The following is an 18,229-nucleotide window of genomic DNA, read 5'->3' as shown; positions in this document are numbered from 1 at the left end:
CATAAAGCAATTTTTTAAAAAACCCTTCTATGCCTATTTTAAAGGTGTATTATTCTTTTTTCCTCAAGTGAGTTTGATTGTTGTCGGTAGGTAAACCTAAAAAAACCCTTGCTTTGCAACTGAATCCAATTTTTAAACTAATCTGTTACTTCCATATACTACCAGAAAAATACCTACATTCCCATTTAAGAAGCAATATAGTTCAGCATAATTATTCAAATGCTTAACACTTACATAGCATTCTGTTAGAAATGAATAATTCTTCTTTACTAGCAGATTAATTTTTATTTACTTACGACTCGTATCAAGCTGCTTTGGATGGAAATGGGAATTCAATTGAAATGCAAAACCCCAGCCTTTCAAGTGTATTTATTATTTAAATAAAATTGCAATAAATATGTTGTATACAGAGGAAAAATGCATCAAACTTTTTATACTTAAAACTGGTTTATTACCAAAGCAAATTTTATATACAGTTAATGAATGAATTCATAAGTCTTAGCATACTAGACTGAGAATTTATTCATAGACCATTTAAAGATAATGATGCTTCAGGTTACTCTAATTCTAAGCAGATCCTTAACTTTGAACTAGTTATTGAAGTAAATCAAACTGATGAAGAAAACATTTCTTTTGTCTGCTGTTAAAAGCTGTTTAATAATTTCAACAACCTTTGGTTCTGGATGCATAGGCAGTATGTTTCTTCCCTGTTCAATAGCTTTCTTTAGAACTTAACCAGCAAGAATATATTACTTAAATAGTATAAATTTTACGCAAATTTTGTTAATACAAAGTGGTAAATTTAAGCCTACATACATGTTGCTATTCACTTTTGAAAAGGAAGTTTATTTTAAAACAGATAGATGTAGGTTATGGAAATAACACCTGATTCTGAAGGAAAAAAATCTATTTAAGCAATCCACCCGGCTTAACACTCTAAGATTTTGCTCAGTAAGCAGTACAGAGGGATTCGGATTGTGTTTGCCAGTGTTTCTCCTTCAGTCACTGGCAGGGTGCTAATTATGTTATTAGCTCCCATGAATCCAAAAAACCTTTGTTTTAAAAATAAACCCAATAAAAAACAATCAGCAGGAATATAGAACAAAATTAGGACTCCAGGGAGAATTTTTAATAAAACTTCATCATTTTTCTTCACACACAGATGCCTGGATGCCAAAACACCAGTGTTACTTCTGGAATCCTCCTTCACAGAGGGAATAAACTATCAGCAATGAAGACATGAAGGAGATGTAGTATAAACTGTTATTTTCATTTCTGACATGTATGTTTGCTTTTCACACTGGGCTGCCTTTCAGTGACCATTATCTCTGGAGTCAACACTACAGCTGAAAACGTAAGTTCTCATTTTCCTGTAGGAATGTTTGCAGTATTGAAAAACCACAGTTCATTTCCCTTATGAAATGAAAAGTTTGGAAAGGTAGATAGATAGGTAAAGGATAAGAGAATGTTTCAATAGAAATGAGCCACTCTGAACAGGCGCTCAAAAATAGCATTATCAGCACAGGAAAGAATAATGTGTGAGAGAAATCCATGTATTTTCTTTGCAAATCTAACTTTAACGACCTCACACACTCCCCCAGAGGGTTGTAGAGATATCATCGGTTTTGCATTAGGAGGTGTAAAATCATTCAATAGTGCACACAGAATGTTCCAAATAAAATGTTAAAATTCATAGGCATTTCCAATGTTCTAATGCTAATTAATTCATAGTCATTGTCTGGGAAAGAAAGAAGCAAGTACAATAGCAACGTAATTCTGTTATTTAAATAGTCATTAATAGGGAAACATCCTTTGCTTTTACAGAAAAAGCTCAGGGATACTGGCATACAGGAGAGAAGAGGAGACAAGGGAATGTACAAAAGGAAAGAACTGCCAGTTAAAGTAGTATGTATCTACTCTTGTGCTATTGGCAATGGCATTAAGGATATAGAATTAAGATAAGGCTAAACGCTTCATGAGCACCATCCATTTTTCTTTATTGATTAGACCAAGCACTAAAGAATTATTAAAAGTATAATTAATAATGAGAACAGTAATGTAAAAGTGATGCAAATGGCAGTTTGCTAATAAATGTCACTATATAAAGAATTCACTGGGAATGGTTAGAGATAAAGCAAATTATTGTAGCGCTGAATGGATAATTCATTAATTAGAACACATTGATGCATTTGCTGAGTATGTGTTTGTATAAACCTCTATCCCTATTTCAAAAGAAGAACTAAAATAAATTTCTGTTAGTATCAAGCCAAAACTTTAAAGACACTAACATGGCACCAGGAAAACAGGATGTCCTAGAGACCTAGTGGAAAACAAGTAATTTGTAACAATGCGGGTGGTTTAACTTCTGCAGTTGGGAAGGCTTATTTGCCATTCAGAAATGAACAGAGAAGATTGGACTGTGATCTGTGGAGCCACTGTTCATGAAGAACAAGAACCAGCTTTCCCACTTGCTCAGCTGCAGCCTCTGCACTCTCTTTGGGCGCTGCAGCAGCTGTCTGGTGTATTTGACAGTCTTGTATATCAGAGTCTTGTATTTAGGGTCTTGATCTTGGAAATTAAGATTAACTAGTCATTCTCAGTGAAAATATATTCAAGAAACTATATGCTTATCCATTACAGACTGTTAACAGTCCAGGAAAGCAGGTATTCTGTAAAATGGCCTTGGGAAAAATGAAATCAAGTTCCTGTTTCTTCCTTTTCTAAAGCTGAACCTTCAAAGTTTTTCCACAGTATGTGACTTGGTCTCTAAAGTTCTGTCCTGAAGAGGAAAGAAATACATGCTTTGCACAGGAAAAAGATCACTTCACATATTGCATCAAACAAATGATGCTTTTCTTTGTTTGTAAAATGGACACTTGAAAAACTCTGAATAGCAATTAGTGGGGAGTGTATCTACCCGCTTCCAGCCTTTGTAGCTTAGCCCATCGACAATAGTCTCAATCGTGAGACTAGCCAATAATGCATTGTATCAGGACAACTTTCTGTCAGGAACTAGTTAGAATATGTTTTGAGTGAAAAAGACAATTTAACCTCTTTTATTCTGCGAATAGTTTGCATTACTTAGCTATATGATTTGTATAAGGGAATAACAACTTTGTAATCACAGATGAGTTTCAGATGTCCTTAAGATAGTGCACTTCCTGTCTGAAAACAAAGAAAGAACAGAATTGCCTTGATTGAATTATAATTTTAACTTCTTTCCCTGGAAATGATTCATTTCTGCATACATAAGAGATGCTCTTGCATTTTATAGAGCGTGGCATATCTGTATTGGTACTTTAAATACAATGCATAATACACTGCAATAAGCTATAGCTTATTAAAGACAAGATAAAAAAACCATGAAAATGACTTTCACAGGTGAAAGCAAACATATACGAGGGAAAAGAGATTTATACAGAGATGGATACATTCACAAATGTAATATTATTTCAGGGAAGCAAGCTCAAATAGCTACAGGAGAGTCAATGAAGTTCTCCTCAATGGTATTTGTAAGAAATCTGACTGAAATGTTTCGTTTGTGAGTAATCCAAATAGAATTGTTCACAACAGATAAGGGTTTTCCATATTACATCTCTGCTTGACAATTCACAACTTAATTGTATCCTGCTGACACCTCTACCTTTGCATTATGGTTGTCCCAATTTGTTTAACTTTGAGGAAAGCAATTCAATGTCTAAGCAGCATATATGATTTACTAGTTTGTATTTTTCTCCCACTCCCACAATATAATCTTTAGACTGGGGTGTAACTGAAAAAAATATGGGTCTTATTCTCACACTAATTTTATCTTATTCCTGATTTGTACTTGGGAGAGTAAAGGCATATTGAGGTCCATAAACCACTTTTTTTCTATTCAGAACAGTCCACAAATCATATATAGGATAAGTACAGAACATCTCAGGTCAGCTGGAAACCCTACAAATGAATGAACTGATCAGAGAAAGTGCGCCTTGACATTCAACCTGATTTCAGAAATCAAACTCCTGCCAAGGCTTCTCTCTCTGCTTCATCCTCCTTTTTAAACTTGTACTCATCTCACCATTTCCAGGAGTAAATTCATGTAAAAGCAGGAATACCAAATGCAGCAGGACATCTGGGCATGACGACATTGCTTGGGATCTGGGACTATGAAACATTTTTTTCGGGAGCCTATTTTTATAAGTTTCCTACCCAGCTGGAGAAGTGACATTATATGCATCCAAGCTTCCAGCTGCTTCTCTGAACCAAAGCCAAGGATCTCTAATATTCATAGTCTCCCTTAAGGCCTTGTCCTGGTTTCAGCTGGGATAGAGTTAACTGTCTTCCTAGTAGCTGGTGCAGTGCTATGTTTTGAGTTCAGTATGCGAAGAATGTTGATAACATGGGTGTTTTCAGTTGTTGCTCAGTAGTGTTTAGTCTAAAGTCAAGGATTTTTCAGCTTCTCTTGCCCAGCCAGGGCACAAGAAGTTGGCACAGGACACAGTCAGGGCACCTGACCCAAAGTGGCCAACAGGGTATTCCATACCATGGGACGTCCATCTAGTTTAGGAACTGGGAAGTGTGGGGGGTAATTGCCGCTCGGGGACTGGCTGGGTGTTGGTAGGTGGGTGGTGAGCAATTGCCCTGCGCATCATTTGTACATTCCAATCCTTTTATTATTGCTGTTGTCATTTTATTAGTGTTACCATTATCATTATTAGTTCTTCTTTCCTGTTCTATTAAACCGTTCTTATCTCAACCTGCGGGTTATGCTTCTTTTTTCCCGATTTTTCCCCCCATCCCACTGGATGGGGGGGAGTGAGTGAGCGTCTGCGTGGTGCTTAGTTGCTGGCTGGGGTTAATCCATGACAGGCCTTAATCCTGTAGGAAACAGTATATCATGACTGCATCCCTCCAGCTTCAGAAAATGCCTTGCCATATTTACACAGCTTTTGCCATGCTGCTTTGCAAGTATGGACACAAGCTTGACATTCACATGGAGGCCTTGCAGGCAGCTTGACAATAGTCGATGGGTTTCTGCACTAATTCTCTTATTCCCATATACTAGTATGGCAATGTATGACTTGATATACATACTGTGCTTCCACACACGGTTTAGTACACAGGACGCTTTGCATGCTTCAGGGGCAGCTTTTGATCGTATCAGGGACCGCGTGTCCAGGTTCTCGGTATGTGTTTCATGCTCATGAGTCTCATTCCCTGACCAGTACTGTGAGATGAAACCTGAAGATGAAGCTTACTTTTTTATGCTTTCCTGTTATCTAAAGGGATAACAATATAAACTCTTGCCCTCACCTGGGTATTTCCTTCCCTGATGACTGCAGATGTAGCCTGCTGGGGTAAGCTGTAGCACTGTACTGAAGTATCCGTACTGGAATCCTCCTTACAGCCCTCAGAGTCTGTCACCAGGTTTCATAGTTAGGGACACTTCATGTACAATGATCCTTGCTGACACAGTCTTTGCTAGCACATTTCTTTTTTCAGAAGAGGGAAGCATCACTAACTTAACGTCTACAGGCAGGTCCAACTCCCTGAAGTATGCTGTACACTGATCTTAACGTATCTTTCTGTACTCCAAGGTTTGTGCCCTTGTTGTCCAGGGTCATTCTCCATAAGCACATTGCCAAGATAATCCTATTACTTGCCCACATCAGCAAAGTTTCTCTTATATTAACTGTCCTAAATCATAGTCAAAGGCTTTCTGTGCAATTGAAACAAGCTGCTTGAGGTCAGAAAAGGATTTTTTTCTTCTTTCTTAGGTACCACTAGATCTGATTGTGCCTAAATAGAAACGGTACCTTACTGAAATATTCCACTTCTGTAGTTTTAGACTTAGATTGTTTTAGGCTTTGACTGTTTGCTACCCACAAACATGGGAGTGACACTGTCTGAGGATGAATCTCTAGTAGTTCATACTTCAAGTGTTTGCCACGGGCTCCATTCACAACTAGGGATTTTCAAGGCAATATAGATGGTTTCATGAGCTCGTCTGCCAACATTTGACTTCACTTTCTCCCACTGTGTACTGGGGTGGGGTAATACAGCACAAGGGATGACAGGAACTCTTCCTTGTTGAAATGTAAATCAGATTTATGCCTGATATTACTTCTCCTAAGTGCTATGTAATGCTTAGAGAACATGCTAGCATATATAGGAATAATTTCTCCCATGATTCCTTTCAGCTGCTTTCTATAGACACTTCCAGTGAGACAACTTCCAGCTGTTTCTTTAATTTGGCTCTCCATGACAACTTACCATTGCCCTGGAAGTCTAGAAACATTATATATACTAAATGTTACTTTCAACCTTAGTCATTTTATCTACTCCTAAATTTTTTCCAGTGGTGATTTGGCCTCTAGAGGACCAAAGTCAACTGACAAAAGGTTGGCTTATTGTACGTATCTTTAGCAGATTCTTAGGGTCTGTATCAGACACCTGCCGAATTATTTACTTCTTGCTGCACTCAAGGTCACATCCACCTTAGCAAATCTAACTGTTAGATGTACTGTTGAGATGCTTCTGCTGAGCAGCAATCCTGGTCATAGCTTTAAACAGATCTACAGCTGAATGATGGTCATAATTTTATTTCAAGCTAAGATCAAGAACAGTTTCCCTTTGCCTCTCCCCTAAATCCAAACTAAGTCTTTTACCCAAATTTTGTTGTTAGTATCTCAAGAGTTCCTTTGGAATCTATGAATAAAACTACTAAGGATAAAGTCAACTTAGCATGCAGGGACCACAAGAACCATGAAAGTTGGATTTCTCCTGTCTTTCAAGAGACCACAGTCAGCAATTCAGGCCTCTCTTTCTTCACAGACAGCTAATGATGAAAGGGGTTTGGGGCACAACAACCAAAAGCTCTGCTACCTTTTCATCAAGCCATAGAAGACTCTCTAAAATACTTGAACTGAAGTCACACTGCCAGAATATGCTAGCTAAGGCCAGGCACTAGCTGACTAAGCAGCCTGGGTGATCTCTTCTCCTCCCTCACAAGTGCATTTTCCTAATATTTGTTAGTTTCTTGTTCTACTAAAGATGCGTTATAACTTACAGTTCAGGAGTCCTTATTAGCCACTAAGTCCAGTCAAGTCCAGTCCTTCACAGGCAGTGACAACCGCCAGGTGCTCATGTATGTCATGCAGTCTGTATGCTGCCAGGCTTGGCAAGACAGCATGAGATCATTTTGCCTGTTAGGAAGCTAAACTTAGACTTATGTACTTTCACAGCTAGACTCCTTGTCTGTTAGGTAATTTGGTATCTTGTATTCCAGTGAAGTATGTGCAGCATAAACATACCCACTGACTCCACGCTCATTTCCATGATTTGTACATTTCTTCTTAGGCAAAAAGTGCTTTTGATGTCTTGAGGTTGCTGCAAGTAGCTTATAGAAATCAAGGGATTATCTGGAGACTGCAGCTACTGCAAGCAGAACAAAACCCCTGCCATTAGCTCTTGAGGAGAAACATCATGATAACATGATGTTAAGCTAAAGATAGGGCACCATCTATGGGAGAAGGCTCCACCTGCACTGCTTGGTCCAATGCACTGCACACATGGACACCTTGTACAAAGTCAATGGCACAAGCAGTAGCACTTCTGCCTGCTACCCAACAGGAGAAAAAGACGTAGTCTACTAGACACATAAAAAATCCTGTTAAAACATAAGTTTTGAGGAAACGCCTTTCTGTTGATCCACATTTCTGTGATTTTGCCTTTATTTTTCTGTTGCAAATAAAATATTTTTCTGTTTGCTTATGCAACTTCTGGACAAAGTTTCTCTTGTATATTCCACTGATTCGGAGGAACCAGCCACACAGATTTTCATTCCATGGCTGCTAACAAGATGAACTGAAATTCTTTTATTGGAAACACATTGGAAAAATATTCATCAAGTAAAAAAAAAACAACAAAGATGTACAGAGTAAATGCCATTTAGATTATTTCAGTCTTTTATGAAAACAAAATATATTTTTCCTTTAGGAATATGCAAATATATATTTTTTTAGAAGACATTGTACTTAGTCTACAACAGTGTATGAGCATGAATAGGGAGAAAATTAGCATTAGCATTTGTTGCTTTTGCCAAGTCACTGTGGTCGCCCATCCCAAGGTCTGTATGCCATCATTCCCAGTTCACAGGGCAGTGGCTTGCCAGACCCTGGCGGCTGGCTTGGGGCCGCCACGGGTGCGGACTGAACCCATACATCAAAAGACGGCAAGGAAGTAAAACTTCAGAATAACAACTCTCAAAGCATCCACACAAAAGGCAGAATTAAAATGGTACACAATTTGGAAATAAATCTGTTGAAGTGAAAACATGATGATATTGATTTCCTAATCAATTCTGCATAAAACTGTTTTCTAATGTACTGGATGTTGGTGCCAGGTGCTGGCAAGTGGGCAGGGGGCTGCCCCATGCCAGACACGGCCCCTTCCAGCTGCTTCCAGCCAGCTCCAGACTGAGCCACTGCAGGACGCAGCTGAGCCCATCAGCCAAGATGGTGATGCCTCTGGGAAAACGTATTTAAGAAAGGGCAAAACCACCCGATAGGCAGAGGAGGAGGAAAAAGAAGAAAGGCAGAACGGCAGCGTAAGCACCGGGGTGAGAGAAGAAGGAGGGGGAGGAGTTGCTTCAGGCGCCTGTGGGAGAGGACCATGGTGGAGCAGATATCCACCCTGCAGCCCATGGATATTTCTTGAAGGAAACTGCAGCAGAGGAAAAGTGTGAGGAGGAAGGAGCAGGAGAGACAAACTGTTATGGAATGGCTGCAACCCCTCATTCCCCGTCACCCTGCGCCACGTGGCGGGAGGATGTAGAAAGGTCAGGAGTGAAGGAGTGAAGTTGAGGCTGGTAAAAAGAGGATACAGGGGGAAGGTGTTGTTTTAATTTGCCTTTGTTTCTCACTAGCCACATCTATTTTAACTGGCCATAAATGATATTAATTTTTCACAAGATGAGTCTGTTTTGCCTGTGATGGTAACTGGTAAGGGATCTCCCTGTCTTTACCCCAACCCACAAAGTTTTTCACCCTCTTTTCTCCCCCTGCCCTGTTGAGGAAGGGGAGTAAGTGAGCAGCTGGGTGGGCATCTGACTGCAGTCCAAGGTCAACCCACCACATCTAATCATCTCACAGCAATATATTTTTTGCATGCACAAACCATACATACGGTCATTAAAAAGCAACATTCAGGCTTCAGGGGCCAGGCTGTACCTGTTACTTCCAGGACTACTCAAGAAAAAGACTTTTTCCTTGCACAGGGATACATGGAAACATTCCTCAAACTTTGCTAAACCCTCCTTCCTCTGAAGGGTGTTCTGCCACCTGCCAGCACCGTACAAAGCACTGGCCACCTCAAAGAACTGATGTCTGAGAATATCAAAGCTGCCACATAATTTCCTGACATTTAATTAGAGGAGGTGGGAGTAGAATGCAACTAATACCCAGGAGGATTAGAAAGTTACTACAGTAACAGTTTTTCGATGCCTGTAGAGGAAAGTATAAATTCTGGAAAAAGGAAGTACATATCAACATTTGTTTGTTTTAGTTTAACATAGTCACAACAAAGTTACCTTTTTTTTTTAATAGTGAAACATGCACAAAATTTGATAATTCAGTATTGCATGTCATAGATATAGATATATATTTAAAGTGAGATAGCACAGTAACAATCAGTAGGTTTACAATACAGGCCACAGAGCTTTGCCTCATGAACACTGAGTGAATCCCATACTTGTGTTAAAATAGGTGCATAAGAATTCAAAAGTTTCAAACAAGGGAGAAAACATCCTTCCAAGGGACATTTACCTTCACTTTAAAAATGCACTTTTTTTTTTTTTTCCAGTCTGACTTAATCTACCTTTGGTTTTCAGCCAGTGATTTGGCTGAAGTTCTGTAGAGTTCAAACAACTTCAGCATAACATTTCATGGACCTTCAGAATTCTAAAAGCAAAGGTTTCCAGGACATCAGTTTTTCACTTAGAAGCCCTCAGTATCTTTGAAATAGCATCATGTCAGGGCATACTAAACGCTGGAAGAGAAGGAGACGTGGACTTAGAAAGTCCCATCATATAGAGCCCCAGAATGAGAGCTTAAAGCATTATTCCTGATAGCTCTAAGGCTCTTAATCATCTGTGTGGCTAAATGAATATCCACAAAAATGTCAACAGCATGGACAAAGCAATTTAAAAAAAAAAATTAAATATCTGAAGATGATTTTCCTAAGCCTGAAATGAGCTGGTGAAAGATATATGTTCTCACTATTAACCAAGCTTTCTGATGTGTTTTCCACTACCATCCCACAAGTAAAACAGCTTGAAATGACCATACTGGCTGCAGTATGGTGGAACATATCAGAAATAGTATCAGATGGATCCAAACTCTCTCTTCTAAGTATTTTTTTCAAGAGATACTGAATATCATAAAATACACATAGCAGTATCACATTGGCCCTTGAAATGTCTGTTGAGGATTTGGGAGAGGAAGGGCTAAATCAGTATTTCAAATACACCAGAGATTTATTTTTTTTTTTAGGTGTTGCACTAGCAGTGGCCAGCATCCAACACAGAGAAGACTAGAAGCCAAGACATGTTTTGGCATGAAAAATGTCCCAAATACCTTATACTAAGTCTTATTACAAATCAATAGCATGGGACCAGGTCACTGGCAGTGAAACACTGACTCCGTGCAGAAAGATAGCATGGGGCCATTACTCCCCTTAAATCTCCTTAAGCCGTAAGTTTAGGATTGGCTTTCAGTGGTTCATAAGCTCATATTGGCTTTCTGAAAGGGGATAAATTTCAGTCCCATTAAGCAACTGATATTTCTCCCTGTTGCACATTAAAGTAATTCTGAAGTTAGTACCTTATTTGACACAATTTGTCTAAGAAATATTTTATATATATAGGATTTTTCTGTGTTTGCCTTTTAAACTTCTTTAAGCTCTTCAGCTCTGAAGAGATGCTGAGAATAATGCCTAATATGGTGCTCAGGGACAAAAGGCAATTAGTATCACTCTGAAAAGGAAATCGATTTAGCATTTGTGCAAGCCCTCTTAGCAGAGGGAAAACTGGAGCTGTTAGCTTTGGCTGGTAGATGGTGCTATTTAAGTTTCCTCTGGATCAAACTGAAATATTACAGTTTTCACTCTTTGCTATGTTTCTTTCACTTTGAAAAACTTCAAAAACATTTTCACAATAATTCATTAAAGAGACTTATTTTTCTGTTAGTGGAAAAGCAATCACTAACCTCCTCTCCTCCCTTCCAAAAGAAAATCCATATTTCTACCTACCGTGCAGATAATTTAAATTGAAGCAAAATCTAACTAACCGATTTGAAGAATATTCAGAGTATTCTGGGAAGTCTGGAGATTAATTCTGGTTCTATCTCATGCTGTTTTGGATTATTTTAGATCTCATATTTATATCTTTGTCTTCAATATTAGTTATGAAGCCATTCGTTAGCAGTAAGAAAGCTTTACAACTGTATATCTACCTATCTCTGATATATCTAGAATATTTCCTCATGATATACATAGGTAAATATTATGTATCTGTCTACACTTTATATGTACAGTATATTTAGATTTATATGCTACATACAGACAGATAAACTGGCACAATTTGAGCACTCCAAGAAAAATAATGACTCAACATTTCCTCTGAAAAGGTTTTTCAATATTTATATGTGGTTTGTGCCAAAAAATTGCACCTCATTGCAAGATTAAATTTAATTTTAATTAATAAAAAGATTAATTTCAATTTCTGGTGCTTGTCTAGAAAATTGAAAAAGCTTCCCTGGCTCCTGCTATCACACATTTTTTTCATGTACAAGTACCCATAGAGGATGATTGAATTACTTCTTCAACCTTCTGGGCTGATCAGTCCCTTAAAGTCTTATATCCAAATGGTTGACTCATGGCTTCTGGGACCATTTTGTTCCCCTCCTTTGAATTTCCTTCAGTAGCTCCATCGTCCATGAGGTGTGAGTCACAGAACAGGGCACAGGCTTTTAACAGCGGTCTTATTGGTGGTGTTCACAGTGGTATGTGTCTATTGCCTATCTTCCTTCTACACCCATGGAACAAAAATAAGGCTTGAAGCCACAACTTGACACTGAGATCTCACAAACAAGCTCTTCTCTCTGCTGACTGCTGTGCCATCTTCTGAATTACTGTTTTTTAAGATAGAAATTTTCCTATCCTATAGGTGTAGTCTGTGTTTCTGATTCCCAAACACACTTTTCTGTATTAGTTGGATGTGATAATTTTGACCAAATGATTCAGATCAACCTGTGGTGGTAACCTGTCCTATGCACTATTAAGTACCCTCACATCTCTGCGCAAAGGCTGGGAAGACTTAACCAGTCACTGGAAACTCATCCAGAAAATATTATGCATCATCATTCATAATGGTATCAAACAAGATGAGAGCAAGGACAAGTGTTTGGTACGTGCTGCTAAGCATTTCCTCCACTCATTCTTTCCTAATTTTCATATGCATTTAGAAGACAGATTTTAGTTCACTTAAAGTGAGCCCTACTCACTTTTACTTCAAGATCTCATATGATTTTAATTCCCATGAACTATAAACACCCCTCCCCCCCCCATACATTATTCATTATAGTTGCTGTCATCATTATAACTTGTAAATTTGTCAATGAAAGATAGCAGGTCTGGGTAACAAGACCTGACGTTCAGTAAAAAAATGTTTGCAGAATTCTACTACCTAGCTTCTAATTCTTTCTTACCTGAGTACACAGTTGACCTTTCTATTATTTTATACTGAATTAATGTCAGGCTAATCTATACCTTTTTTTAGCTCTATGCACCTTTTCTTTTATGATTTGTAGATCTGTTTCTTTACGCATCTGCACATCAGTTTGCTCCATGGTAATTTTTAAGAATGACCAACTGATTTCAACAGAATTTGACACAGCAATCTCAAAGATACTAAGTTCTGTGAAGTTCAGGGAAAACGACAGCTAGAGAAGGGCCCAAAGAAGTGTTCCCTCTGAAAGGAAAGCAGACTTCAGGCATTTTTATGCCTGAATTTTAGGGATTCTTATGCCTTCAGGCATTTTTATTCCAAAACCCAGGGACCAATTAGTAAGTGAATAAATATATTCCTGGCAGCTGGCAAATCCACACAGATATAACTTTGAGCTAACCCCAGCAGATATTGCCTCTTACCTATCCAAACCCAAAGTCATGAGAGAGAACTGAGAACAAGGCCGGGAGAGAACAGTACAGTGTGGCAATCCAGGGGATCTGAGGAAAAACTGGAGATATTTTGAGGGCAATCGTTAAGGGCAGGGTAGGAGTAGGAGACACTGTGTGAGAAGGCTATGAGGACCTTATGTGTTTACTCTTACAGTACAGATAGAAAGAAGCAGTAGGAAATGAGGCTTCATTATTTTTGCTGCTTGAAGAACCTATGAAATTATATTAATAGGCACTCTGCTTTTCTGGAATTCACCTGCTTCTCCAACATTTTGTTAAAAATGAATGGTTCAGTGCCTATAGACATCTGCAAAAGGGTCCTCCAAGCTGGAGACAGTATAGTTTAGGCTGGAAATGGAACACAAAGAGGGCCCCATAACTGGAACTCAGACTCAGATTATGTTTTAGAGATTACTGAGCATCTACCTCAAAGAGCAAATAAATGGATATTAGTTTTACACCAGTGTGACTTTAAATCAGGTTCTCTGCAGACACAAAGGGGGAAGTGGCAGTCAGCTCCATATCTGCTATTTATTTGATTTATTGGTTTGTTAATATGGCATGACAGCAGATTAGCAAGGCTTTTTTTCTGACACTGAAGATGATCAAGAAGTTATCAGTTCCCATCACTGGCACATTTTTACAAACAGAATAACAATAATAAAGCATTCAGTCTACACTAGTAACCTAACTAAACAATTTGATAGCCAAAACCCCGTCCTTTTTCAACAACAGCAGCAGTAGCAACAACTGATAAAAGCCCAGAAACAGTAGCTCTAAACCTATCGGTGAATACACTAGTCTAACAAAATGCCTCCACTATGGTCCACCTTACTCATCTTGATTTGGAGAGGAAACAGGGTAGAGCACATGCCTACAATTCGGGGGCGGGGGGGGGAGGATATGCTATTACCCTTCAACTTTGGTAGTTGTTTGGATGTGCAACAGTGAATGACTCTTCATTCAGCCTGCAGAAAAAAAGCTTACCTCTGCTACTACTACATTTAGATAACTCGTCCCTCTCAGTCAATTAAAAGCATAATTATTCCTCAGAAAACAGGATTCATAGAAAGCCCTCTGAGCCATGCCACAAATGCACTGATGAATAAAGAATCAAAACCAATACCATGACAAATGTCACATTTCAAGATTTGAAAGGTAATATGGAAATAGGCTTCAAAGAGTTCACATTCCCAGTTATAGTGAAAAAAGTGTCATGATCTATTTGAGTAAATGATCTTCCACAGAGAGATGAAGTAAATAGGCAAAAGCTTTTTTTATAATTGCAGTTCTTATTAGAGCAAATGCGAAATAAATTTCCCCAAACAATCAGGCACTGTTGGGAAAAAAATATTTCACATTAATCAGAAATCCATTCAGTATGCATGTAGATTGTTTCTACATGTTTTAATGTTAGGATACCAAAATAAGCTATATTTTGAGATATTAGTATTTAATTTGAAGTCTAAGCTCTTTATGGCCTGGTTATACCCTGATGAATTTAACATTTTTCTGTTACTGACTGTTTTGGAACAACGTATTATGGACATTGATACTAGCTTAGGAATAAATGCAACACTCTTGCAACAACCTAGTATAATTAAATTATCAACATTATTCTTTTCTTTCAATCTTACCCTGATTTGGGAGGCAGGAGACAGAGATACTTTGTTTTGTTTAGGATTAGAACAATATACGAGTACAAACTTATTTAGAGATTTTCCTTATTCTATTTTTGAATAGTAAGGTCTATCGAGGTGCAAGAGTGTGAGTCAATTCACGCTTTCTCAGATACTCAACACTTCCTTCTCCGCTTGCAAAATAACTGCCATAAGCGATAGCTTAAACATCCCATCCATTTTGGTTCTGCATCTTTTCCTTCTATTGTTTCTGCCCCTAAAAGTCTTCAGCATCACCTGCATCCCAAATGTTCCCTGAGACACCTCCCCTTCCTCTTTGTCACCTCATCTGCAAGGTTTTCAAACTACTCTTTTCCCAATGCTCCTTATATTTCTTGCTTTTCCACAGGTTTCCTGGCTCCTATATTAGTTTTCCGTAGAGGTGCTCCGAACCCCCAGCCCTGCCTCCTCCCTTCCCATGCCCATCTCACCTGATGTCTCCACAGTCCCCATGGCTGTCCCAGCACTGGGACAAGGTGCCCAGGCCTCTGCTTTTAGATACAACCCCTGGATGACCGGGGCATTGAGACCATCGCGCTCTGGTTCAGGAATGTGTTGTGGTCCACCATAAAACCTGGACAGCTACCATCTCATGCTCACTTCCCTTGGCAGCCAGCCTGTATGTAGTCGCAGACAGGTTGTACCTATTTGTTGCTCTTCAGGCCTTCCTCCCCAAGTCAGCTCTTTTGCTTTCCTTAAACAGCCAGTTCTTTCAAAATCCTGGTTAACAACTGTGGTGTTTATCTGCTGTTTGTTTTTGTTCTTTTTTTAAAGATCCTCCTACAGCAATGAATCCATAGGAAACTAATATTCTTGTTAGTCTTAAAGAAAGTGTTAGCTTTATTAACTGCTTCATATTTTAATATGAGATGTCACACTGAGGACAAAGGTCTGCTTGTGTAACTATCAAGTGAGCAAGGGTATTCACTGCTTCTTACTTTTTCCAAAGCAGCCCTCATTATCTAGGGCATTTCAATTCACTTTCTTCTGTTCTGACTAGCGCTCCTACTTGCTGAATTATTTCATCAGAATAACCCCTGCCCTGTGCCTCTATTCATTTTTATTACCTCTCTTTCTCATAATGAAGTGAGAAAAAACCTGAATACAATAGTCAGGTAATCAACGTAAAGTTCCACAGAATGCAGGAATATATTTGTAATTATTTGCTGTCACATTGTATTTCTGCCTGCAATAAAATAATTTATGCCATTCAGAGAGTATCTAGATACATAAATTCATATTTTAACATTAAAATAGATAAATTTATAGGCATGATCTCAATACACCCTATTCTCAGTGCAACCTCAAGAGTTCATAAACTGCATATCTCAGAGGCTTATAGAAAACGTGAGTGATGTTTGTGCAAAAGACATGTCTGCCAATTTTCAGTTAGTAAAACACATTATTTCTGTCCCCAGTATACGATTCCCTCTCCTTTATCAGTGCTGAAAAGGTGACAAAATTTCCCCTTCTAGCTCCATTGTATTCCTCTAAGCTCTTCAAGCTGAGCAACATATTAGCTCTCAGAATGTGTGTATTTCTGTGAATGGGACATTTTAACAATGCTTTGCAGATCTAACACCTTTTCTCAAAATATTTTAGTATTCTCTATAGTCATTATATTATTCTTAAAATAGCTCATGAAGAATGTCAGTATGACATCCATTTTCCTGATGGATGAAGCAGGGAAAGAGGAACTGAATGATTTGCCTGAAATATCAACATACAAAGCCTTTTCAAGAGGAGGAACCCAGGAGTTTTAAAGCAGAGTCTATTACCCTAGCCATGAAGAACATGCCTTCAGTGGCACCTCAGTACCGCTTTGCAGCGGACTCCTTGGCCAAACTTTCAAACAACAAATTAGCTGTCTGCACTGGTGTCCTGGTTTTGGCTGGGATAGAGTTAATTGTATTCCCAGTAGCTGGTACAGTGCTATGTTTTGAGTTCAGTATGAGAAGAATGTTGATAACACACTGATGTTTTCAGTTGTTGCTAAGTAGTGTTTAGACTAAAGTCGACGATTTTTCAGCTTCTCATGCCCAGCCAGCGAGAAGGCTGGAGGGGCACAAGAAGTTGGCACAGGACACAGCCAGGGCACATGACCCAAACTGGCCAAAGGGGTATTCCATACCATGGGATGTCATGCCTAGTATATAAACTGGGGGGAGTTGGCTGGGGAGTCTGGATTGCTGCTCGGGAACTAACCGGGCATTGGTCACTTGGTTTGTATATTCCAATCCTTTTATTATTATTGTCACTTTATTATTGTTATTTTCATTATTAGTTTCTTCCCTTCTGTTCTATTAAACTGTTCTTATCTCAACCCACGAGTTTTACCTTTTTTCTTCTGATTCTCTCCCCAGTCCCACAGGGGGTGGGGGGGAGTGAGTGAGTGAGCGGCTGCATAGTGCTTATCAGTGGACTCGAGCACCATTGTCCATGAGCCCCCATTACAATCTGTGGCCCCACTGCAAAAGCTAGCTTATCAGCATAGAGTTGGATCTTTGGAAACTTGTTTCCTGAGCAATTGGGTTACCAAAAAGACAAACCATGTGTATATTTGGGAAGCCAGTTGAGTCCCACTCAATGCATCAAAAGCAACTGGGCTTTGAAAATAGGTCAAAGCATCAAGGAGAAAATGTTTTCAAATTAACCTTCAAACAGTACTGGGCAGTGGCAGGGATTTCATTCTTAGAAGCACATGGAAGAACAATTACAATTCAGAATGATCACGATTAGTTTTTCTCAAGAGCTATATAAATAAAACTATCTTATCAACTTATCAGCTTTCTACATCCTAGATCAAGAAGTGCTTAATTTATCTTACAACTGCAGGTGAAGTTCTGTGCCTGTGCTCAACCAAAGACAGCGTTTAACCACCACCTCTCAAGCATGCTGAGAATGCCTCCCACAAACACTGGCATGCCTTTGGGTGAGTATAAAAGAAATTCTCTTGGAGCTTTTCCTACCCTAGATGCCATTCACAAGATTATCACAGCAGTGCTAGCTTTGCTCAAGACTTCACATTTGTGCAAACAAACTTCTAATGGGTTTCATGCTAATTCACTGGCAATAACTGTTAGATGAACTAATTCTTCTCAGATTAGTTTTACAGAAGTGTAAAATTTCAATAGTTTTCCTCATCTGAAAGATACTTGAGGACTGGATATTTATGAGCATAGATTCTATGGATCATTAGCGGAATTTGGTTCACTAAATCCTTATGGGCCTTTTGAAAATGTCTTCTCTGATATACTTAGTACAATTATTCAATCAAACACTGTGACTTGAATTTATTATTTCTGGCCAATGGCACTTTCCAGCACAGC

The 18,229-nt window shown here is 38.8% G+C and overlaps 1 protein-coding gene across 1 annotated transcript in view; it reads right to left on the bottom strand.

The window, feature by feature from the left end:
* The window catches only part of XKR4 (XK related 4), a 98,278-nt gene that overhangs the window by 16,658 nt on the left and 63,391 nt on the right, over window positions 1-18,229 (bottom strand). The gene's annotated exons all lie outside the window — the stretch shown is intronic.

This window comes from Haliaeetus albicilla, chromosome 3, assembly GCF_947461875.1.
Source record: "Haliaeetus albicilla chromosome 3, bHalAlb1.1, whole genome shotgun sequence".
In the NCBI taxonomy this organism is placed as follows: domain Eukaryota; kingdom Metazoa; phylum Chordata; class Aves; order Accipitriformes; family Accipitridae; genus Haliaeetus; species Haliaeetus albicilla.
The sequence above is the reverse complement of the archived record's forward strand: the minus strand, read 5'-3'. Positions and strand labels throughout refer to the sequence as shown.